This window comes from Caretta caretta, chromosome 12, assembly GCF_965140235.1.
Source record: "Caretta caretta isolate rCarCar2 chromosome 12, rCarCar1.hap1, whole genome shotgun sequence".
NCBI classification, from domain to species: Eukaryota; Metazoa; Chordata; order Testudines; family Cheloniidae; genus Caretta; species Caretta caretta.
The window spans coordinates 7,545,483-7,570,149 of record NC_134217.1 but is presented as its reverse complement, the minus strand read 5'-3'; the positions used below and the strand labels follow the sequence as shown (position 1 = coordinate 7,570,149).

Genomic DNA, 24,667 nt, shown 5'->3' with positions numbered 1-24,667 from the left:
ACCAGTTCCACTGATTTCTTCTTGACATTTGATAAATAAGCAACAATGATCAATTCTGCACAAAGAGAATCAGCTGGACAACTCATCTCTGCAAATATAAGAGCAGCTTAAATGCTCATCTTCACACTCTGGTTAGATGCACTTTTTCTGTGATACATCCTTGTTGGAACAACCAACCATTAGCCGGGAAGGGGAAAGGAGCAGATGTCATGATCATCGGTTAGAATTACCGACTTTCCTTACCTCTGAAGAGGTAACCTCCACTTTTTTACTGCTTTATTCAGTACAGCAACTTCTTGTGCCCTTTCAAGAGGTGATGATTTCATCCTTTACATTTCTTCCACCTGAAAGTATGACCAGAACCACTGACTGTTTGTTTGGGCAATGGCGTATTGTATTTCTTACCTCCTTAAAAGGATGGATCTGCTAATTCCTTCCTGTATCCTACAGCCATCTGTCATCCTTGCATCTCAAAATATGAGCTGCTGCAAAGATCAATGTTTGACAGAGTATTTTTGTCAGGCAACAAATGTAAATGATTTGTCACTGGATTCATTTTGTAACGGTGAGTATAATGCACACCTTCTGTGGGATGAATGGCTGTATTGGTTTATCCTTTTTCTCTCCTTACAATCAGCTGTTTTCTTACCAATCTAGTCGGTATAAGTGGCTTCCTTAGTCACGTTCCCTTCTTTAGCAATGGAAGCAGGTTGGTCCGAGAAGTTCCTACTCCATCACCCTGGTCCCCGTACTCAGACCCACAGGCAAAAGCCATGTGCTCTGGGCGACATCCTGGTGTGAAATGCTGCAGCCTCTGGTGGCCAACGCAACAATCACTGCATCACAACAGTCTCAGGTCATTGTCACCACCTCCTCATCTGGGCAAAGTGACCTGCCCCACATCCCACCAGGGGAGCTGTAGGGGGAAGGCTCTGGCTGGCTCTGAACTCTCAAATGAGTCAAATTACACTTTAGATCTAGAGTCACCAGCTGGGGCTCTGTCTGTGACAGGGAATTTCAGGGTCAAGAACGGCTCCTTTCCCTGTGACTTGGATGGAGTGGGACTTACGCAGCCCTCACCTATGAAAGCTTATGTCATAGTTCCCTTCCCCTGCCTGTCTCCACCTCTGGGTTTGTCTCGGTCACCACCCCTACGGTGGAAAGTTCCACTTCCATCACAGTGGGCCAATGCTGAGCAGTGCTGAGTTCCTGCATCTCCCTCCGGAACCAGTGGTAGCTGCAGGTGCCCAGCCCCTCAGGACTAACCCTGTTGGCTGCATTTCATGGCACCGTGCTGTGCCCTCCATCTTGTGGTCTAGGCCGATCGCTGCAGATCCACCAGGGTGTTGCCGGCACCCAGTGCCAGAGGCGAACAACAGCAAGGTTCGTTGCCCGGTGTGCGTCACCCAATAATCACAATGGGGTGGAGAAGCAGAAAAGTTTATTTGCAGCTGGAAACAAGGTATAGGGAGAATAGAATCTCAAATCCTGCACACAGAGCAGGAAGTTACACAGGCTTTTATACATCCTTTCTTCAGCATACTTATCGAATAGCAAGCTGCCCTAAGTAGCCATATAGCCAGCCAATCCAGTTACGAGCTAGTTCCCTTGTTCTCTGTACCATCTGTTAAACCATACATAAAGCTGCTTTATTCAGCATTGTTCTTCCATATCTGCCCTGTTTGGCCTTGTTTAGTTTCAGGCAGTCTGACTCTGCAACATATTGTTGCAGATCCTCAGCAGAACTGCTGTGAGTGCCTCCAGGCGGGACGGGGGGCCAAGGACACTTGGGCCTAGTGCGAGGGGGCTTCATTGACACTCGTGGTCTTCCATCACCTCGAGCTACCTAGTGGCCATGCCCCAGTGTCCCCAACAGCTCCCTCCTTTGAGAACACTCAACAACCTTGGCTCTGAGTTTTCTCACTTGGACTCCTTATTTCTTTACAATAGGACTTTGCATAAGCACTTTGTGATAGCCCTGAAGAGAATGACTTATTAACTTTTGCAAAAGGGCCCTAACACATGATACTGCACAGCATAATACCAGTAATACAAGCAATACAGGAAAGAGAAGTTTCAATAACAGGCTAAATAAACCACCCAGCCAAGACGTCAAACCCAGCCTGAAAACAAGGTTTGCAACCAATCGCTCTCGGGGTCAGTATAGGCAACCTGTGCTCCGGCTCGGGCATGGGCCTCAGCCTGTACCACCTTTTCATAGATCTCATAACTGCTATCATTTACATATACACAACATCGGGGCCCGACGAGGGCACAAACCCCTCCTTGGGATGCCAAGAGATAGTCCAAAGCCAGCCTGTTTTGGAGGGAAAACGTCCTGAGCTGCTGTACCTCTTTATTTAATGTTTTTACTGCTGACCCTAAATCACTAACCGAGTCCTCTAACTCTAAGGCCACTTTCTCAAGTACCATTTGCAGCCTTACAGTATAGCGGCCTATGCATGCCATGGCTGGTCCGGTAAACAGTGGTGCTATTCCCAGTACAGAGCACCCTACAAGCTTCTCGGTTGTGAGGGGATTCTTCATATTGCCCTCCAATGCCGTAGTCAGTGGCCGCAGGGTCTTGTCTCAGGACTTAACAGAGGTATTTCGGGCATTTCTAATCTTTCCTTTGGGCAGTGTGGCAGTTATTGACAGATGAGGAACTCCATGAGCTATATAACAGCTACCTGTCCAGTTGGCTGGCAGCACCTTGTAAGCCTTTCGGCCACATACAAAATAGTGACCGTGTAGGGCTCAGTAAGGACTGTTTCTTAAGGGGATTCCTGGGATATTTAAGGCTGTTTTTCTAAACAGTTCATATGCCCCTAAGGGGTCATCCCATCCTCCTGATTGGGTACAAGTGGGGGTGTTTCTAATTGTGCTGTTCATATTACACTCGCCATAGGGACCGCAAACCCACCATTGGCTTGCTACATTGGAGATATTAACTGGACGGCAAGTTATATTTCCAAACCCCTCTTTTGTGGTAAGATTATTTGTAAGAGTTTCCCTAAAAGGGGAGGAACCATTACACCCACACTGCTGGCCTCCCCTTTCGGTCTTTATCCAATACCCATCAGCCCACTGTGTAATAACACAGGAGCTGTTTCCCACAGGACGCCCATAGTGATCAGATTGGTTTCGGGTAAAACATAACACTCCCTCAGTGAGTACTGCAACTGAATACTCCTGGTCCTGATAGGTGGCTTGCTGTAAAGAGGTCTTCTTCCAGAATGGCGAGTCCGTTCTTTCCTGCTCTTTGGTGGCAGCTAATTCTGCTAGGGTCAGGGGCAGCATGTCAAGGGGCATTCCCGTTTTGGGGGACAGTGGAGTTGGAGCACATACCCAGCAATCAGTCTGGTTTGTTAAAGTAGCAACATGGTGCGCAAGCAAAACAAAGGAGTTATGCTCCCGATACGCACAGTTTGGAAATACCAATACAGAGAATAACAATGTTACCCAATTAATTATCACCAGAGTCTTCCCAACCCAGGGTCTCCAGTACCTGGGTGGGCCCATTTTGGCGTTAAGGGGTCCGCTATTTGTGTGTCTTAAACAGTAGCTTTAGCCCGAGATCGTCACTAGATGAGGAGTCAGCAGGTTGGATGGTCCACTGTTCTGCTGACGAGGGGGCGGGTACTGCCTTCAGACGAGAGTGATGGATCCAGTTCTTGTGTTCCTCAACCTTTACTGCTGTATGGGAGATCAGCAGGATGGTATAGGGTCCTTTCCACTTTTCCTGGAGAGGCTCGTCTTTCCAGGTACGAACAAGCACGGAGTCACCGGGCTGTAAGGAGTGGACGGGAGAGTCCAAGGGGAGAGGCTGGGAATCCTTGGTATATCTGTGAAGAGACAAGAGAACAGCAGACAGGGAACACATATACTGAGACAAAAAAAACATTACCCAACTCCCATTCCCCTGACAGAACCGGGGTGCCATTCATAGGCCATGCCTTTCCAAACATAATTTCAAAGAGACTAAGTCCTAATCTACCCTTTGGGAGAACGCGGATACGGAGTAGGACGAGGGGCAAAGCATCAGGCCATCGCAGACTTTTGAGAGATGCCGTTTAAGGGTCTGATTGGTTTGCTCCACTACCCCACTGGCTTGCGATCTCCAGGGCGTATGGAGTTTCCAGGGGATCTGTAAGGCATGTGAGATGCTTTGAATGATTTTTGACGTGAAGTGTGTCCCATTGTCAGATTCCATCCACTGGGGGAGTCCAAAGCGGGGAATGATTTCCCTAACAAACTTGAGGGTTACTATTCTGGCAGTACAATTACAGCATGGGAAGGCTTCTGGCCATCCGCTGAACTGATCCACTATGACAAGGAGATATTTGAACCCTTGGGTCCAGGGAAACTCAGTAAAGTCTATTTGCCACACTTGTCCGGGGCCCGGAGTGGGTTCTAGGGCAGCTGGTGGCACAGGATGTCCCGGTCGGAGGTTATTCTTTTGGCAGACTAAGCAGTCCGCTTGTACCTGGGCAGCCAGGGGTCAGAGTCCGGAAGTGATAAAGTATTTTCCCATTAGCTGGATAAGTGCTTCCCTGCCAGCATGAATGGTTTGATGTAGTTTCTGCAGCACCGGCCGGATCAGGCCCTTTGGTAGGAGGACCTTCCCTTCCGGGGAATGGAGCCATCCCTCCTTCTCCTGGAGACTGAGTTTGTCAGTTAGCTGTCTCTCCTCCCCAGAGTACTAAGGGGTTGGAATCTCCCCTACTGATGGGACAAGGGCATGCATATGGGCGTTCTCAGCCTGAGGGGATGGCAGGGTGGCAGCATGCTTAGCCTCTCTATCTGCCCGGGCATTACCTTTGGCCGCATCTTGATCCTCCCTTTGATGGGCTTTACAGTGTACCAACGCCACTTCCGAGGGGAGTTGTACGGCTTCTAGGAGCCAGAGGATTTGGGGCCCGTACTTGACTGGGGAGCCTTGGGCTGTCAGCATTCCCCTTTGCTTCCATAGGCCAGCATGAGCATGCAGCACACCAAAAGCGTACTTTGAATCGGTAAAAATGTTGACCCGCTTTCCTTTTGACAGTTCAAGTGCACGGGTCAGGGCTATTAGTTCGGCAAGCTGGGCAGAGGTCCCAGCAGGCAAACCTTCAGCTTCCACAGTGTCATGGAGGGTCACAACAGCATAACCCGCCCTCCTTTGCCCATCTATTACAGTACTGCTACCATCAGTGTACCACTCATAATCTGCATTTGGGAGGGGTACATCCTTTAAATCCGGACGGCTGGAGTACTGGACATCTATGATCTCTAAACAGTCATGTTTCTGTTCCTCTGTTTCTGGCAAGAGGGTGGTTGGGTTAAGGGAGGGGCAAGGCTGTAAGGTGACTTCAGAGTTCTCTAACAGCTTAGCCTGATACCGAGCAATCCGAGCCTGGGTGAGCCAAAGCCCTCCCTTTGCATCCAATAAGGCTCGGACCATATAGGGAGTAGAGATGTTAGCTTCTCGGCTTCCTCAAGCACTAGGGCAGTAGCTGCAACCGCCCATAAACATGCTGGCCAACCCTTTGCAACCTGATCCAGTTGCTTAGAAAAATAAATCACGGGACATCTCCATGCTCCTAACAGCTGTGTGAGCACTCCTAGGGCCACCCCCTTTTGTTCATGTACGTACAACTGAAACGGCTTAGAGAGATCCGGCAGGCCCAGAGCCGGGGCTTCCATCAACTTCCTTTTCAAGATTTTAAATGCCCTGTCAGCCTCTGGGGTCCAATAGAAGGGGTCATGATCTGCTCCTTTTACACAGTCGTACAGGGGTTTAGCCCATAGTCCAAACTCTGGGATCCATATCCTGCAAAAGCCTGCCATACCCAGAAAAGCTCTGAGCCATTTACGAATGCTTGGGGTAGGGACTTGACAGATAGCTTCCTTTCTTACTCTTGAAAGCTGACACTCCCTTGCCTTAGCTGTAACCTGATTCCGCTCCACCTCAGACAACAGAGTTCTCAGGAGGATATTACAATTGTCCCAATCCGGCTTGTGACTACTGAGGCACCCCTCAAAGACTGAAATAAACCAGCTTGGGTTCATGGAGAATTCCCCAGCCTGTGTTTTAAAAGCTGCTAAGTCTATTGGATTGAATGGCACATGGGTGTAAACTTGCATAGTGGTAGCCTGACGTCTGTCTGCCCCTGGGCAAGCCACAACAGTCTTGGTAATCAAAGGAGAGAGTCCCACTGAGGGGGCAATCTCTGTAACCCGAGGCATCGTACCCTTGTAAGGTGGGGGTGTGGGGGTCGAATGGGGCACCGAATCTGCCATTACAACATTGGGGGGGTTCTGGGGGCTAACATTAGCTACTACCGAACCAGTCGGAGTCAAATTACAGCTCTGCAGAATTACAGCTCTGTTCTATCTCTTAAAGCCATAAACGCTTGTGCATACAAATGTTCATTCCATTTACCCATTCGCTGACAAAACAAAACTAATTGGAGGATCGTATTATAATTGATTGACCCTCCCGGTGGCCACTGTTCCTGGTCCTCTAGCGGATATTGAGTTTATTGTACAAAACCTTTTAAATTTGCTTTTTGTTATTGGATCTGATCCAAACACTTTCCAGTTTGCTAGAATGCATTCTAGGAGTGTACACTGTGCCCTGCCTCCTGAGCTCTGTCCCTGTCCCATACCTACAGGGTAACTCTGGGCGTCCCCAGGTTCCAACAGAGCATACAATCCGGATTTCAAAAGGTTCCTACCTTATCCAAGGGACCGGTTCCCCACCGTCGCCCGCAGCTGCTCCTCCCCTTATCCAAGGGACCGGTTCCTCACCGTCACCCACAGCTGCTTCTCCACTATATGAGTGCGTTGCACCATTGTGCGCTCCGGGGTCGATCAAATCACGTCTCCTCCGAGGCCCCCGATGAACTCACCGGTGTGCGCAGGGCGTCGGTTCTCGCCGCCATCCTCGACCTCCAGGAGGGGTCCGGGCAAGGCTAAATAGCAGCCTCGTCGCCCACCCAGGGATGCCAAAAGCTGTTGACGGCACCCAGTGCCAGAGGTGAACAACAGCAGGGGTTCGTTGCCCGGTGTGCGTCTCCCAATAATCACAACGGGGCGGAGAAGCAGAAAAGTTTATTTGCAGCTGCAAACAAGGTACAGGGAGATTAGAATCTCAAATCCTGCACACAGAGCAGGAAGTTACACAGGCTTTTATACATCCTTTCTTCAGCATACTTATCCAATAGCAAGCTGCCCTAAGTAGCCATATAGCCAGCCAATCCAGTTACGAGCTAGTTCCCTTGTTCTCTGTATCATTTGTTAAACCATACATAAAGCTGCTTTATTCGGCATTGTTCTTCCATATCTGCCCTGTTTGGCCTTGTTTAGTTTCAGGCAGTCTGACTCTGCAACATATTGTTGCAGATCCTCAGCAGGCCTGCTGCGAGTGCCTCCAGGCGCGAGGGAGGATCAAGGACACTTGGGCCGAGTGCGAGGGGACTTCATCGACACTCGTAGTCTTCCACCTCCTCGAGTTACCTAGTGGCCATGCCCCAGTGTCCCCACCAGGGGACTGACAGCCAGCGCCTCCTGTACCGGGGAATCCAGGAAGGGGTTTCAGTGTTAGCTGGAGATGGGCAGATACCAGACCCATCACTCCACCCTTCCATGGTCACTGGGGGCTCTGATAAAAGGACACCTGTTATTGGCTGTGTGGGCCCATACGTTGTCCTGGCTCTGGCCATGTAACTGGCCCAGCAGACCTCAGTCAAACTGCCCAAAAGACCACAGACTCGTTCGGTGGCAAGGGCACTTGGCCAGCTTTGTAGTCAACAAAGCACTTGTACTCGCACCCCATAGACTCTGCGTGGACACTGGGACACGGACGCCCATGAGAATGAACCAGCTCAGTCAACAGTGAGACTTTCCACCCCCCTCACATGGTTAATTACTATTCTGTAGCTGTGGGTTTGAACCCTAGGAGGGGTCAGTGTGTCCCTGTAAGATCTTTGGGGAGTGACTCTCCTGAAGAGGGGGAAGGGAGTGCTGACACAGCCCATGCAGAAGGGGAGCTGTAGCAACAAGCAGGCTGTGGAGGGGAGACCCTGGAGGACTCGGCAGCACAAATGGCATTTGTAGCCACGGCTGGTGGTGCTTCTTGTGGGGGGAGAGGCAGAGAAGTGATGGGCTTTCTCTGTGCTAATTCAGGAAGGAGCAGTGAGTGCCCAGTAAAAAGGGCTCTTCGCTGAATTTCCCAAAATCATGTCTCTGAAAAACCAGCTGTGTCCTGTCTCCAGAGGACACTGCTTAATACTTTTGAAGATTTAGAGTTCATGAAAAGGGGTTCCCTGACACACAGAGCCCTGAGCTCTGACTGGGTGTGTGTGGCTCCAGGTGGAGCCTCCAAGGCGAAAGCAGTGATCCTTTGCAGACAGGGAAATGGGACACCCGCTTTATTGTTCCCCGTACTGAGGGCAGGAGGAGCCCCCGGAGGCTGCAGGATGGAGGTACCGATGGTTCGGCGACAGAAGGAGCAGCTGTCTGCAGGACATCAGGCCACGGGGGAGGAGAGGGGTGCCCTGATCCTGACGGTCAGGAGCTTGAGGCAGAGTTGGAGACACTGTGTGCAGAGACCTCGAAACCCTGGAGAAGATGAAACTCTATAGACTGACTGAGAGGAAGACTGGTGTTAAGGAGTGTTAATGAAGGGGGCAAGGCAGCACCTGGGCCTCTAAAGGGCAGAGGGCATTCCCGAGAGGGAGGGGCTGTGAGGAGGAACTGGTTGAGGGAGACTAGGGTAGGAAAGGGGAGGAAGCATCTGCCAGAGTCCCCGGAGATGCAGAAAGTGAGCTGAGAAACTGTCTTGATTTGTTCCACTTTGGGACTAAATTGCATCAGAGCCTGGGTGTGGCAGTGAGCCCTTGGCAAGCTGGGGAGAAGCCCGGCCGTGTGAAGGTTCCCACTGCGTCCTTTGGAAGGAGTCTCCTGTAGCCCTAGGCTGTGACAGACGCTGCCTTCAATCCGATCTCCCCTCCCCTGCCGGGGGTCTCCATCACTCTCCCCACTCATGTGTCTCTGTCCCTGGCCACATGCTGAGCTCCTGCATCACCCTCTGAAACCAATACGGAGCTGCAGGTGTCTAGCCTCTGTGTCTGCCCTGTGCCTTTGTGCCGTCAGCCCCTCTCTGCTTTGTGTCTTGGGGTGTTTGACTCTGGCTAACGCTGGGGGCTGCAGTTTGTGTGGAAGCCTGATGCACAGTTAAGCTCTGCCCTTCTCCACGAAGGGAGGGAGCAGCTCTTTGTGTTGTCGGTGGGGCTGTGATCACCAATGCTGCAGAATATGTCACATGTTGGGCTATGGGGTTTTAACTGGTGGTTTTATAGCCCTGCAGCCAGCTCCTCCTCGGCAGGGCGTGTACAGACCGTGGTGCCGTGTTAAGGCCAGGCTGAGACGGGCCGGAACCATCACTCCACCGCTCCATGATCTCTGGGGGGTTACAATAAAATAAAACCCAGATCTGACCTTCCTCCCTCCACCCTAGGTTTGGGTTCATTTTGCCAAATAAAAGCTGAAAACCAAGACCACGGCCTGCCCCCATTTTGCTCTTCTCTAGTGTTGGGTTCCATACTGCACTGCAGTTTGTGAGCCATGCCTACAATTCCCATGGTATCTTAGCCCAGGATGTCGCATTCTCCCCCCAACCGCCTTCCCAAGGTACGAGTCACTCCTATTGACTTCACCTTGGAGACGCTGTCTCCCTGCAGGGAGAATCAGGCCCCAATGGATTCCAGGAGACGGTTTTATAGAGGTTTCAGGCCCCACAACAACGTTTTGGGCATTCCCCTGTGTTTTGGGTTCAGCGTGCGGCTGCGAAGCTGATTGGGGGGGCAGGAAGTGGACGCAAGGAGGGTGATAGGCAGGCAGCAGGAACTGGAGGTTAAACAGAAGTGCACAACTGAAGTAACGTGTTGCTGGCCCCTCTCCCTTTTCCATCCCCTCCAGCCGTCTGCTACTAATACTAACTGACCCTGTCCCGTGTCCCCTGGTCGTGCTCCCAGTCCCCCTGGGGCAGATGATGGAGTTCTGATTTCCCAGAATACCTGCAAGGAGATCTACAGACCCCAAGCTGGGCAATTCAGGGGGAATGAGCTCGTGTGGGCCAACCCAGCACTGCCCTCAGAGGTGCCAGACTTGGAGGGGGGGTTAAAGGAGAAGACAGCGCAGCTGGAGCAGACTGCAGAGGACAGAAGCTTCTGGCCCCCAGCTCCTGGGAAAGGGCTGGCTGAAGGCAAGAGCTTCGTGGATGCCCGATGGCTCCCTGAGCTGAACCAGCCCTAGGGGACTATTATTCGCTGCTAGCCTGTGAGCCCCGTTCGGAAGCTCAGGAAGCGGTGGCTCCACCTGGCCAATGGAAGAGCTGCTTTGGGGTCATTGACCACCCCTTTCAGAGCCACTCATCAGTGGCTTGGCCAGGGGGGCTCTTATGACCACAGGAGAGGGGCAGAGCGCTTGGATGTGGCCGACCAAAGGCCTTGCCCTGGCCCCTCGGGGCATCCTGGGAGAGTTTCCCCTCCCCATCCCGCGGGGGCCATGCGCACGGCTGTGCCCTCTCTGGGATGGCAGGCTGGTCTCCCCTGTGCTGGGGCCCTGCTGGGGTGGAAGAGCGACATGGGGCTGGGCCAGGCTGGCTCTGAGGGGGAGGAGCAGTGCACCAGGGAGGGACTCTCCTCTGCTGTGTGGCTGGGAGCAGGGGCCTGGCAGAGGGGCACAGGATGGGTTTATAGAAAATGCAAAAAACGAAGGGAGGCAAGATCTCTCTAATGGATTTTATTGTCAGTTTCTAAATGGCCCAAAGGGCTGGTCCCTGCTCGATGCCCCCAGAGGAAGGCGAAAAACCTCCAGGGTCTCTGGCCAATCTGCCCTGGAGGAAAATTCCTTCCTGACCCCAAACATGGCGATCAGTTTCACCCTGTGCATGCGAGCCAGGACCACAGTGGGGAAAGGACCCACTGGGCACTGTGGTTACACACCCTGTCCCAGGCCCCTCCAGGGGATTGTCTGTGTCCCAGTACTAACCAGTGGCCTGTTCTTTCTTCTTTGCTTCCATCCCGGTAGATAGGACCAGCTACTCCCCTTAGCCCAAGAGGTGACCCCAGGCACCTCTTGAACATTATTTCTTGAATACTGACCACACTGGCTGTGTTTCCTTCATCTGAAAATCTAACCAAAGCCACTGACAAGCAGGTGCATCACCTCCTGATAAAGATGAATCCCCTGAGGTCTGCCATGCCCCTGAGCTCTTCTTAGATCCTGAGATGTGTGATCAGCTGTAACAAACTCTTTGACACAACATAAGTTAGTAATTTTGAAGAGTTGATTGTATGCCCATTTGGTAGACTTACCAAATGCTTCTTACCTCTCTTCAGAGCCAATTCTGTTGCTTTATTGAATGAAGGGTCTTTTTCATGGTTTCATATCTTATGAGATCCACTGTCCTTTCAGGTGTTGGATCTGTTCAGCTCCATTCCTATTCCTTTGTGCTCAAATCCTGAGTGTCTGTAACTCTTCTCCTGAACAGACAAATCAGCTTCACAAACTAGTTTCTGCAAAGCACAGCTGTGGCTGTAGAGATCAGCATTTGACAGTAACTTGTTTGCTTATTATCAGTTTTACAGGCCCATAAATGTACACAATGTGTCATGATCTGCTCCATTTGGCAATAAGAGAATCCTAAGTTCTCACCTCTGTCAGTGACGGTCTCCTGCATTGTGGGTTTGTAACTTGATGGTGATAAGGGATTGTCTTCCCATTCTAGTCAAGGAAGGCAACTTTTTTCGCTCTAGGCCGGTCTGGGAACATGTGTTCCTGTATTCTTCAGTATCATGACTGCTTATAGTCCTCAACCCCTGGGAGATCAGATCAGCTGCATTTCTTTCACCTGAAGGGAAACCAGATCCATTAATTTCTACATTATGAGGTGAGGTCCTTACCTCTTGGCAACAGTGATGAGTTTCACTGGTTTCCTTCCTGCAGATATCTCAGATCTTCTCGCAACTTCCTGAAGTTTTCAAAGTTCAAATCAGCTGCATTTCTCTCATCTGAAAGTATAACAGCATCTATTCATTTCCACTTGAATGATAAAGAAATCTGCTTTTTTCCTTCTCAACTCACATGCCTGGTTCAGCAAGTTGCATTTGCATTAATCCCTACAAGAGCACAACAGCACTCTGGTCTTCTTCCCTCTGGAGATGTGCAATGTGTGACCTATTTATTTGGTCTGTAAGTGTTGCTTTAGCATGAGATTCATTTGACAACCAGGGAAACTTCAATGCTTACCTCCATGTCTGTGTTTTGCTGACTTCCTTCATGTTCAGATTTGCAACTAGCTGAACTATTTGAAGTGACTGTTTGTTTTCTGTTTGTTGTTCCTCGAAATAACAGCGTCTTCTCATTGGAGTCCTCCATGGATTGAGCAGCTGGCAAGTCCATGTTCCTTTGTCTTGACTCTGTTTTTCACACTCTCCCCATGACAAGTAAGGTCCACCACAGTTCTTCTCCCTGAAAGAAAACTCCACACCACTTGATATACACATGGATGTTTGGAGACTGGTATTGCTTACCTCCTTGCCCGGGACAGCCACTTACCCTCACTTCTCCCTAGTAGGAATGGCCATCTGGTCTGTTCCCATCTCCAATTAGCAAAACCTGACAATTATTTATTATTATTACTCATTACTAGTTATGAAGAGTCATCAATAGAAATGGTTCCTTACCATCCAGATCATTAGGCTTCTACAGACTTTTCCGTGCTCACCTACTTGTCAATGATGTTTCACCAAAAAGCTTTGATTCTTCGAGGTACAGCCAGCTACACTGGTTACAACTTGAAGCATATAATTGGCTGATTTCCTCTTTCTCAACTAGAAGAAAAGATGCTTTTCTTCCCCCTGGCCAGATATCGTTACCTGTCTGACTATTATTAAATTCAGCAACCTCTTATCTTCCCCCGCCCCCTTAATGGTCAGACCTTCATTTCACCTGAAAATAGAAATAGAGCCAGTTATTCCTGCCCCTGTGCTGAGAGGAGGTGTATTCCTTACCTCTTGATAGAAATGATCAATTCCACTGATTTCTTCTTGACATTTGATAAATAAGCAACAATGATCAATTCTGCACAAAGAGAATCAGCTGGACAACTCATCTCTGCAAATGTAAGAGCAGCTTAAATGCTCATTTTCACACTCTGGTTAGTTGCAATTTTTCTGGGATACATCCTTGTCGGAACAACCAACCATTAGCCGGGAAGGGGAAAGGAGCAGATGTCATGATCATCGGTTAGAATTACCGACTTTCCTTACCTCTGAACAGGTAACTCCCTCTTTTTTATTGCTTTATTCAGTACAGCAACTTCTTGTGCCCTTTCGAGAGGTGACGATTTCATCCATTACATTTCTTCCACCTGAAAGTATGACCAGAACCATTGACTGTTAGGGCAATGGCGTGTTTTATTTTTTACCTCCTTAAAAGGCTGGATCTGCTAATTCCTTCCTGTATCCTACAGCCATTTGTCATCCTTGCATCTCAAAATATGACCTGCCTCAAAGATCAATGTTTGACAGAGTATTTTTGTCAGGCAACAAATGTCAATGATTAGTCCTTGGATTCGTTTTGTAACGGTGAGTAAAATGCACACCCTCTGTGGAATGAATGGCTGTATTGGTTTATCTTGTTTCTCTACATACAATCAGCTGTTTTGTTACACATCTAGTAGGTATAAGTGGTTTCCTTATTTTTGACTAGAAGAAGTAGATATTTCTGTAACCTCTCAGAAGCTTTGGTTCTGTATATTGCTTTATTCTGACGAAACTGCTGGTAGCCTTTGACAGCAAAGGATAGATTCACTTCCTTCACCTGAAAGTACGTTCAGATTGGTTAGTTTCCACTCCATTGCTAGGAGAAGGTGCATCCCTTACCTCTTGATAGGAACAGTTTCTCTGATTACTAAAGTGGTACAATAAGAACTTCTGACAGACAAGCTGCAATGATTCAATCAACGGAAGCCGGACCAAGTGCAGTGTCGTCTCTTGAAAGGTGAGAACCAAGCTGATGCCACCTCTCAGCTATGGCCACTTGTACCCTTTCCTTTCTGAATTGTACAAATGCCTCCATTATTACCCCTAGTCATTACACCTGGCTACTTTGCCTACGTCTTGACAAAGGCAATCAGGATTCTACCTCAAGATAAAAAAATCCGTCTAGGTTCTTACTCCCATCCACTTCCTCTGTCCTTCTCCTTTCTCTTGTCTTGCAGCCTCTTTGCCCATTCCTTTTCCATGTGTGTCTCTCTCTCCTCTCCCAGTCCCCTTCCCTCTTTCTTCTCTGTCCCTTCCTCAGTTCCCTGGTGTTTTTCTCACTAACATCTTCATTTCCCCCTGCCCCCTCCGCCATCTGATGCCTCATTTCCCTTTCCCCCCAGTCTTTTCCCTGCCTTGTTTCCTTCCTCCTTACAAGAATTCTTTCCTTCATCCTTCTGTGTGTCACGTTCCCTTCTTTAGCAATGGAAGCAGGTTGGTCCCACAAGGCTCTGCTCCAACACCCTGGTCCCTGTACTCAGACACAGAGGCACAAGCCATGTAATCTGGGCGACATCCTGGTGTGAAATGCTGCAGCCCGTGGTGGCTGACCCAACAATCACTGCATCACAAGAGAGTCACGGGTCATCGTCACCACCTCCTCATCTGGGCAAAGAGACCTACCCCACGTCCCGCTAGGGGAGCTGTAGGGGGAAGGCTCTGGCTGGCTCTGAACTCTCAAATGAGTCAAATTACACTTCAGATCTAGAGTCACCAGCTCTGGCCAATCTGCCCTGGAGGAAAATTCCTTCCTGACCCCAAACAGGGCGATCAGTTTCACCCCGTGCATGCGAGCCAGGACCACAGTGGGGAAAGGACCCACTGGGCACTAAGGTTAAACACCCTGTCCCAAGCCCCTCCAGGGGATTGTCTGTGTCCCAGTACTAACCAGTGGCTAGTGCTTTCTTCTTTGCTTCCATCCCAGCAGATGGGACCAGTCGCTCCCCTTAGCCCAAGAGGTGACGCCAGGCACCTTTTGAACATTATTTCTTGAACACTGACCACACTGGCTGTGTTTCCCTCATCTGAAAGTCTAACCAAAGCCACTGACAAGCAGGTTCATCATCTCCTAATAAAGATGAATCCCCTGAGGTCTGCCATGCCCCTGAGCTACTCTTAGATCCTGAGATGTGTGATCAGCTGTAACAAAACCTTTGACGCAACAGAAGTTAACAATTTTGTAGAATTGATTATATGCTCATTTGGTAGACTTACCAAATGCTTCTTACCTCTCCTCAGAGCCAATTCTGTTGCTTTATTGAATGAAGGGTCTTTTTCATGGTCTCATATCTTATGAGATCTAATTGTCCTTTCAGGTGTTGGATCTGTTCAGCTCCATTCCTATTCCTTTGTGCTCAAATCCTGAGTGTCTGTAACTCTTCTCCTGAAAAGACAAATCAGCTTCACAAACTAGTTCCTGCAAAGCACAGCTGTGGCTGTAGAGATCAGCATTTGACAGGTAACTTGTTTGCTTATTATCAGTTTTACAGGCCCATAAATATACACGATGGATCATGATCTCCTCCATTAGGCAATAAGAAAATCCTAAGTTCTCACCTCTGTCAGTGACGGTCTCCTGCATTGTGGGTTTGTAACTTGACGGTGTTAAGGGATTGTCTTCCCATTCTAGTCAAGGAAGGCAACTTTTTCCCCTCTCTGCAGGTCTGGGAACATGTGTTCCTGTATTCTTCAGTAACATGACTGCTTACAGTCTTCAACCCCTCGGAGATCAGATCAGCTGCATTTCTTTCACCTGAAGGGAAACCAGATCCATTAATTTCTCCATTATGAGGTGAGTTCCTTACCTCTTGGCAGCAGTGATGAGTTTCACTGGTTTCCTTCCTGTAGATATCTCAGATCTTCTCGCAACTTCCTGAAGTTTTCACACCCTCAAAGTTCAAATCAGCTGCATTTCTCTCATCTGAAAGTATAACAGGATCTATTCATTTCCACTTGAATGATAAAGAAATCTGCTTTTTTCCTTCTCAACTCACATGCCTGGTTCAGCAAGTTGCATTTGCATTAATCCCTACAAGAGCACAACAGCCCTCTGGTCTTCTTCCCTCTGGAGATGTGCAATGTGTGACCTATTTATTTGGTCTGTAAGTGTTGCTTTAGCATGAGATTCATTTGACAACCAGGGAAACTTCAATGCTTACCTCCATGTCTGTGTTCTGCTGACTTCCTTCATGTTCAGATTTGCAACTAGCTGAACTATTTGAAGTGACTGTTTGTTTTCTGTTTGTTGTTCCTTGAAATAACAGCATCTTCTCATTGGAGTCCTCCATGGATTGAGCAGCTGGCAAGTCCATGTTGCTTTGTCTTGACTCTGCTTTTCACACTCTCCCCGTGACATGTAAGGTCCACCACAGTTCTTCTCCCTGAAAGAAAACTCCACACCACTTGATATACACATGGATGTTTGGAGACTGGTATTGCTTACCTCCTTGCCCGGGACAGCCACTTACCCTCACTTCTCCCTGGTAGGAATGGCCACCTGGTCTGTTCAAATCTCCAATTAGCAAAACCTGACGATTATTTATTATTATTACTCATTACTAGTTATGAAGAGTCATCAATAGAAATGGTTCCTTACCATCCAGATCATGAGGCTTCTACAGACTTTTTCGTGCTCACCTACTTGTCAATGATATTTCACCAAAAAGCTTTGATTCTTCGAGGTACAGCCAGCTACACTGGTTACAACTTGAAGCATATAATTGGCTGCTTTCCTCTTTCTCAACTAGAAGAAAAGATGCTTTTCTTCCCCCTGGCCAGATATCGTTACCTGTCTGACTATTATTAAATTCAGCAGCCTCTTATCTTCCCCCGCCCCCTTAATGGTCAGACCTTCATTTCACCTGAAAATAGAAAAAGATCCAGTTATTCCTGCCCCTGTGCTGAGAGGAGGTACGTTCCTTACCTCTTAATAGAAATGATCAATTCCACTGATTTCTTCTTGACATTTGATAAATAAGCAACAATGATCAATTCTGCACAAAGAGAATCAGCTGGACAACTCATCTCTGCAAATATAAGAGCAGCTTAAATGCTCATCTTCACACGCTGGTTAGTTGCACTTTTTCTGTGATACATCCTTGTCGGAACAACCAACCATTAGCCGGGAAGGGGAAAGGAGCAGATGTCATGATCATCGGTTAGAATTACCGACTTTCCTTACCTCTGAACAGGTAACTCCCTCTTTTTTATTGCTTTATTCAGTACAGCAACTTCTTGTGCCCTTTCGAGAGGTGACGATTTCATCCATTACATTTCTTCCACCTGAAAGTATGACCAGAACCATTGACTGTTATGGCAATGGCATATTGTATTTCTTACCTCCTTAAAAGGATGGATCTGCTAATTCCTTCCTGTATCCTACAGCCATCTGTCATCCTTGCATCTCAAAATATGACCTGCTGCAAAGATCAATGTTTGACAGAGTATTTTTGTCAGGCAACAAATGTCAATGATTTCTCACTGGATTCGTTTTGTAACGGTGAGTATAAATGCACACCTTCTGTGGGATGAATGGCTGTATTGGTTTATCTTGTTTCTCTACATACAATCAGCTATTTTGTTACAAATCTAGTAGGTATAAGTGGTTTCCTTATTTTTGACTAGAAGAAGTATATATTTCTGTAACCTCTCAGAAGCTTTGGTTCTGTATATTGCTTTATTCTGATGAAACTGCTTGTAGCCTTTGACAGCGAAGGATAGATTCACTTCCTTCACCTGAAAGTACACTCAGATTGGTTAGTTTCCACTCCATTGCTAGGAGAAGGTGCATCCCTTACCTCTTGATAGGAACAGTTACTCTGATTACTAAAGTGGTACACACAAGAACTTGTGACAGACAAGCTGCAGTGATCTAATCAACGGAAGCCGGACCAAGTGCAATGTCGTCTCTTGAAAGGTGAGAACCAAGCTGATGACACCTCTCAGCTATGGCCACTTGTACCCTTTCCTTTCTGAATTGCACAAATGCCTCCATTATTACCCTTAGTCATTACACCTGGCTGCTTTGCCTTTGTCAAGATGTAAGCAAACAGGATTCTACCTGAAGCTAAAGAAATCAGTCCAGGTTCTTACCCCCATCCACTTCTGTGCTTCTCCTTTCTCTTCTCTTGTAGCCTTTGCCCACTCCTTTTTCATCTCTCTCCTCTCCCAGTCCCCTTCCCTCTTTCTTCTCTGTCCCTTCCTCAGTTCCCTGATGTTTTTCTCACTTACTTCTTCATTTCCCCCCTCTCCTTCCTTATCAATACCTCATTTCCCCCTGCCTGCCTTGTTACCTTCCTCCTTACAATAATTCTTTCCTTCATCCTTCTGTGTCTCATGTTCCCTTTAGCAATGGAAGCAGGTTGGTCCCACAAGGCTCTGCTCCAACACCCTGGTCCCTGTACTCAGACACAGAGGCACAAGCCATGTGATCTGGGCGACATCCTGGTGTGAAATGCTGCAGCCCCTGGTGGCCGACCCAACAATCACTGCATCACACCTGAGTAGCGGGTCATTGTCACCACCTCCTTATCTAGGCAAAGTGACCCGTCCCATGTCCTCCCAGGGGATCTGTAGGGGGAAGGCTCTGGCTGGCTCTGAACTCTGAGTCAATTTACACTTCAGATCTAGAATCACCAGCTGGGGCTCTGTCTGTGACAGTGAGTTCCAGGGTCACAAACGGCTCCTTTCCCTGTGACTTGGATGGAGTGGGGCTTACGCAGCCCTCACCTATGAAAGCTTACGTCATAGTTCCCTTCCCCTGCCTGTCTCCACCTCTGGGTTTGTCTCGGTCACCACCCCTCCGGTGAAATGTTCCACTCCCATCACAGTGGGCCAATGCTGAGCAGGGCTGAGTTCCTGCATCTCCCTCAGGAACCAGTGGGAGCTGCAGGTGCCCAGCCCCTCTCAGGACTAACCCTGTTGGCTGCATTTCATGGCACTGTGCTGTGCCCTCCACCAGGGGACTGACAGCCAGCGCCTCCTGTACAGGGGAATCCAGGCAGGGGTTTCAGTGTTAGCTGGAGATGGGCAGATACCAGACCCATCACTCCACCCTTCCATGATCGCTGGGGGCTCTGATAAAAGGACACCTGTTATTGGCTGTGTGGGCCCATACCTTGTCCTGGCTCTGTCCAGGTAGCTGGCCCAGCAGACTTCAGTCAAACTGCCCGAAAGACCACAGACTCGTTTGGTGGCAAAGGCGCTTGGCCATCTTTGTCAACAAAGCACTTGTACTCGCACCCCATAGACTCTGCGTGGACACTGGGACACGGACGCCCATGAGAATGGACCAGCTCAGTCAGCAGTGGGACTTTCCACTGCCCCCTTGGCCAGATGTGCCTTCCGTGACCCCTCTTTTATACACTGATACAGACAAGTTGTGTATTATCCCTCTGATGTGGTTAGTTACCATCCTGTAGCTGTGAGTTTGAACCCTAGGAGGGGTCAGTGTGTCCCTGTAACATCTTTGGGGAGTGTATTTATTCTATAACTCTGTAGCGGGGTATTCTTGTTCTACCCTTCTGGAATGTTTTTCGTTAATAACTAGTGCATAGTATTTATTCAGCGTGTCTCTGTTTTAGCAACACCAGCCACATCCTTACCAAGTTCATGTACTGGACAGTGAAGGTGTAAGCAGGCATGTGCTTTGTAGCAGGGCCTGACTCTTGTTCATAGTCTGACTGGCTGATTTTTGGTTCAGGCCTCATCTTGTACCAGGCCCTGTGTTTCAGGCTCTTTCTGCTACAACACCCATATCTAAACCATCCCAGGTTTGGCTTTGGTTATCCCAGCAGATAAGTTTGCAAAACCCAAGACCCAAACAATCTCTCCCTTTGTTCTTTAGTGTTAGGGCCTCTCCAGCCTCGTTTGTGAGTGAACCTCCCTGTAACTTCGGTTGCCTGGAACTCCCAGATCTTGACACCTTGACCCCCCAGGGCAGGAGCAACCCCCATTGATTTCCACTTGGAGATACTCTTACCCTCCAGTCAGCATCAAGCCCCAGCATTGCTGGTCTGAAGCTTTCAGAAGTTTGGGCTTATAGAGTTTGCGAGTGAGCAAAGAGTCAGCTCTGGAAGTGAATTCCACCACAACCATTTGTACTTCACTGTGTGGTTTGGGTTCAGTCTGATGATCTAAGGACAATGTTTGTGAGAACTAGAGATCTGTCAGCAGGAAGTGGAGATGAAACAGAGTTGTTCAGGTGTATTGTATAGGGAAGGTGAATGAGAGCTAGAACTGAAGGGGGGGGAGTGGGAAAGACAGATCTCTCCATGGCCTCTGATTGTCTCACTCAGAAACATAACTCCATAAAACACAAGCAGGAAAGAAGACAGAAGTGGCATTTTGCTTACTTGGTTTAGGTTGGATATTAGGAAAAGCTTTTTCACTCAGAGGGTGGTGAAACACTGGAATGCGTTACCTAGGGAGGTGGTAGAATCTCCTTCCTTAGAGGTTTTTAAGGTCAGGCTTGACAAAGCCCTGGCTGGGATGATTTAATTGGGGATTGGTCCTGCTTTGAGCAGGGGGTTGGACTAGATGACCTTCTGGGGTCCCTTCCAACCCTGATATTCTATGATTCTATGATTCTACCAGTTCAGGATGTGCCGCAGTGTTCCTTATGACCGATTTATGGAAATATTGGACACTATGAGGTTGATGCATGGGGCATATTTATAGCGTTACTAGTTTTTCAGTGTGAAGGATTTTGGTAACTGGAAGACCTGATGACTTTGAAACAAAGCTAACCATTATGGATAAGGCCTTTCGACCTAATTAGGGCCCTGGTTACCCCACGGCCAGCTGGGTCTGTGTTCAGGGGCCTATTCTATATCCTTGTGCTCTGCGTGGGTATAGCAGGCTGGAAATTTTTGCAGCAGCTTCATTCACCTTGTTAACAATATTTTGACTGAACTGAATATGAAGAAAGATCATATATATAACCGTACTTAAAACAAAGATACATTAGATTTATTTTACTAGTGTTTTTACACCCATTTTACTTTTAGACCCAAACCCTATAAGTTAAGCAGACTCTGCCTTTCTCAGAGGAATTAGTCTCCCCCCCGCCAGCAATCTGAAGTTCAAGTTATTCCACAAGAGACAGGCCAACCTGGGCCCAACCTCTCCCTGATTCAGTACCTTCCTTTCCAAGCTCTGTCATGTTCTCACTGCTCTGCGCTTGGGCTCCTCCCTAGCCCTGCTGGGTTACTCACCTGCCTCCATGGTCCCAGCTTTCACCCACTTCTCCGTCATGCACCAAAACCCCCACCCCCTTTTCGGAGTTTACTCTCCTCCTTCTGAGGCCAGCCTGATTTCTGCCTGCTGCCAGCAGCTCTGCCAGGATTAGTAGCTGAGCAATCGCCTTACCATGATGAGAGGAGGTGCAGAGCAGACAGCAATCATGGATGGTGGGTGCGCTTCACTAGGTCCAGTAAGGGTTTCATATCATTGCACGTTTCCCAGCTTTCTAGGATACGTAACCCGGCCTGCTGGAAGGATCAGGAGAAGGAGAGGAACAGGCTCCCACTGCTTCATGTAGTGACCCAAGCCCCGCTCTGCTCACCCCAAGTATCAACCCTGCTCTGTACAATACCAAATTGTCATTCTTGGCCCCACTAAAGAGAGAGGGAGAGACGCCCCTCAGGTGGCACGTCTGGTACGTGACACGACACCAGGTCCCTCAACAGCTTCTGGCCATTCACCAGCCGGCATCGCTCCTGCACTCGAGCACCTGCTCCAGCGTCCCTGAAGGGAAGGCGCCTCCAGCGTGAGCCCTGAGATGGAGCCCAGCTCCAGCCTTGTTGGTTGATGCCCCATTTCCCGCTTCACTGAGCGGGACGCAAAGCCCAGCTGCCCCAGATACCAACTGAAGCTCCAGCAGCTCCCAGCTTCCCCATTCCAGACCCCGTCCTCGAACCCTGACCATCCCCACAGAGCCAGCCCAGGGTTGCCATGGTTACCTCTGATGGCCCCTCCTGGATTGTTCTGCTTCTTCCAATGCTGCTTCCTGCTGGCCAGATTCCATCGCGGGAAATAATGAACTTGAACTGTTGGAGCCCCTAGACAGTAGTGGCATAAGCAAAAAATCACCCAACTAGGGGTTAAAGAACTGCAAGAGACTCCAGAGTTTTGACCCTGCCCTCGGCAGAGTTCAGGGTGCTTAGTTTCTCCCGCATGCTCCACTCAACTCCAACCCCACTTCGTGTTCCAGCCGCTGTTGCTTCTGGGCTCCATGGGTCTCTTTTGGGTGTGTCCCATCCACCCTACTGGGTCTGTGTGCAGAGGGGGCGCATTTGCAATTTAAACTCTCAATGCCTTTGCTCAAATCCCGATTCACAAATGAACGGATCCGCCACACAGAGAACCACAGCTCCAAGGCGCACCGGGGTCCCCCGAAGCCTTTGCAAAGATTCCAGACAAAGCCTTGAGCCAGATCCTCAACGTAGCTCTGCTGAATCCAATCTTATACCAGTTTACAGCACATGAAGAGGTGACTCTGAGTCTTAATTGTCTTGACCAAACGGCATCTCCCAATACTCTTGGCCCTCCCAAATTATTTGTGTGGCAGGAATTTCCGAAAATAGAGCCCTGAATATTGGCTAAAAGCCTCTGTAAATGATCAGGTTCTAGGGCAGAGGTGGACAAACTATGGCCTGTGGGCCACATCCGGCCCGCGGTACCCTCCTGCCCAGACCCTGAGATCCTGACCCGGGGGTCTAGCCGCCAGCCCCGCCCCTGCTGTTCCCCTACCCCCGCAGCCTCAGCTCAGGGTGCCGCCGACGCAATGCTCTGGGCAGCGGGGCTGCGAGCTCCTGCCAGGCAGCGCAGCTGCAGAGCCTGGCCGGACCCGGTGCTCTGGCTGCGCGGTGCGTGGCTGGCTCCAGCCGGGCGGCGCAGCTGCCTGTCGTGGCACTCTGGGCGGCATGGCTGTAGTGCTGCCAGCCACCGGTGCTCCAGGCAGTGCGGAAAGGGGGCAGGGAGAAGGGGGGGGTTGGATAGAGGGCAGGGGAGTTTGGGGGGGTAGTCAGGGGGTGGGGGTGTGGATGGGGTCAGGGCGGTCAGAAGGCAGGGAACAGGGGGGTTGGATGGGGCAACGGGAGGCAGTCAGGGGCAGAGGTTCCCGGGGTGGTCAGGGAGAAGGGGTGGTTGGATGGGGCACGGGTCCCCAGGGGGCAGTCAGGAATGAGAGGAGGGGTTGGATGGGGCAGAGGGAGGCAGTCAGGGGCAGGGGTCCAGGGGCGGTCAGGGGACAGGGAGGGGTGAATGGGGCAGAGGTCCAGGAGGGCCATCAGGGGACAGGGGAGTTGGATGGGGCAGGAGTCCCGGAGGGGCCATCGGGGGAGAGAAGTGGGGGGAGGGTCCCCCCAGGGGGAGGGGGCGGGCCATGCCTGGCTGTTTGGGGAGGCACAGCCTCCCCTAACCGGCCCTCCATACAATTTTGGAAACTCGATGTGGCCCTCGGGCCAAAAAATTTGCCCGCCCCTGTTCTAGGGTCTGACCCAGTTTCAGGGTAACTGCACCTGTGTTCCTCCTCTATGATCCACGAAGGGGCCCCACTTAGTGATTTCTAGCTCCTCAGCCATCATCCTTCTTGGCCAGAGTCTGGCGTCTCTCTTCCTCCTGACCGGAGCGTTCGGGCGGCACAGCTCCTGGCTGGGGTGATATCCCCAGCGTGCCAGACTGCCTAAAGGCCAGCACCTGGGGCACTGATTTCTTTCCTGAGGCTATGCCCACCATTGTAAGTTACCACACAGCTCTTTCTAAGCGAGCACATTTATTCTTAAGGGGAAAGCAGTACAGAGAAACCACATTAAAGCAAAGAAGAACCTATACGAATGCTAAGACACTTACCAGAGATCATCCCAAATCCAGCCTCTGGCTCTGGAATGTGTCAGTCCTTCAAAACCCACAAGTGGGTTTCTCCCGTAGTTACAGATTCACAACCATCTCAGATTCAGAACCGGAACTGAGCCTGAGCAGATCAGCCTGTTTCTTTATACTCTGATTCTGTAGAGTAGGTGACCTGTGCTAAACCAGGAACAAAATATCTAACCCTATCTGTGCATCTGTTATGCTCATCACTGTGGAATCCAGGCACCATGTACACAGATAAGTTATATCTATTTCTGTCTGCAAGAGGACCTGGCACAATGTGTTGCAATACAAACAAGACAGCCAAGTGCCTGCATTAAATGATTAACTATTCGATGTTTACTCATTTGTAACCACTATGCCCATGTAGGAACTTCCTGGGTATCATTTTGCTACTAATTACATCCCCTCAGAACTTCCTCTTGGGTGAGAACACAGTTCTCCCTGCAACAAAAGCACAGGCACATAATACATGAGCCAAAGGAAACGCTCCACTAACTATGAGCAATATAGGGTCGGTGATACACAGCTGAGCAGTTCAGATGCCATCCAGGAGAAGGCAATGGTGCAAATGAACCGTGACCAGTTCCTTAGAACAGTCCATTCCAAAACAAAATAACAACTTAGCACTTAAGTCGCACTTCACATTTTCAAGGCACTGCACGCATATGTGCTATGACTTAATTACCTAAATATAAGGA

The 24,667-nt window shown here is 49.5% G+C and overlaps 2 long non-coding RNA genes across 3 annotated transcripts; both read right to left on the bottom strand.

Annotated features, from left to right (window-relative positions):
• Window positions 1-1,424: 1,424 nt before the first annotated feature.
• On the bottom strand, window positions 1,425-7,607 carry LOC125620647 (uncharacterized). The gene is made up of 2 exons (XR_007352282.2): window positions 6,720-7,607; window positions 1,425-3,845 (listed from the first exon to the last, which is right to left on the bottom strand). It is a non-coding gene; the product is annotated as an uncharacterized LOC125620647 (long non-coding RNA).
• A 3,172-nt stretch (window positions 7,608-10,779) lies between these two features.
• Window positions 10,780-24,166, bottom strand: LOC125620644 (uncharacterized). Of its 2 annotated transcripts, none has more exons than XR_012664537.1 (9): window positions 23,946-24,166; window positions 22,055-22,153; window positions 21,462-21,583; window positions 16,253-17,375; window positions 15,651-16,014; window positions 15,309-15,477; window positions 12,298-13,420; window positions 11,704-12,059; window positions 10,780-11,531 (listed from the first exon to the last, which is right to left on the bottom strand). It is a non-coding gene; the product is annotated as an uncharacterized LOC125620644 (long non-coding RNA). The 2 variants fall into 2 exon arrangements; XR_012664536.1 differs by having other exon boundaries at window positions 15,323-15,477; window positions 23,946-24,165.
• Window positions 24,167-24,667: the final 501 nt, after the last annotated feature.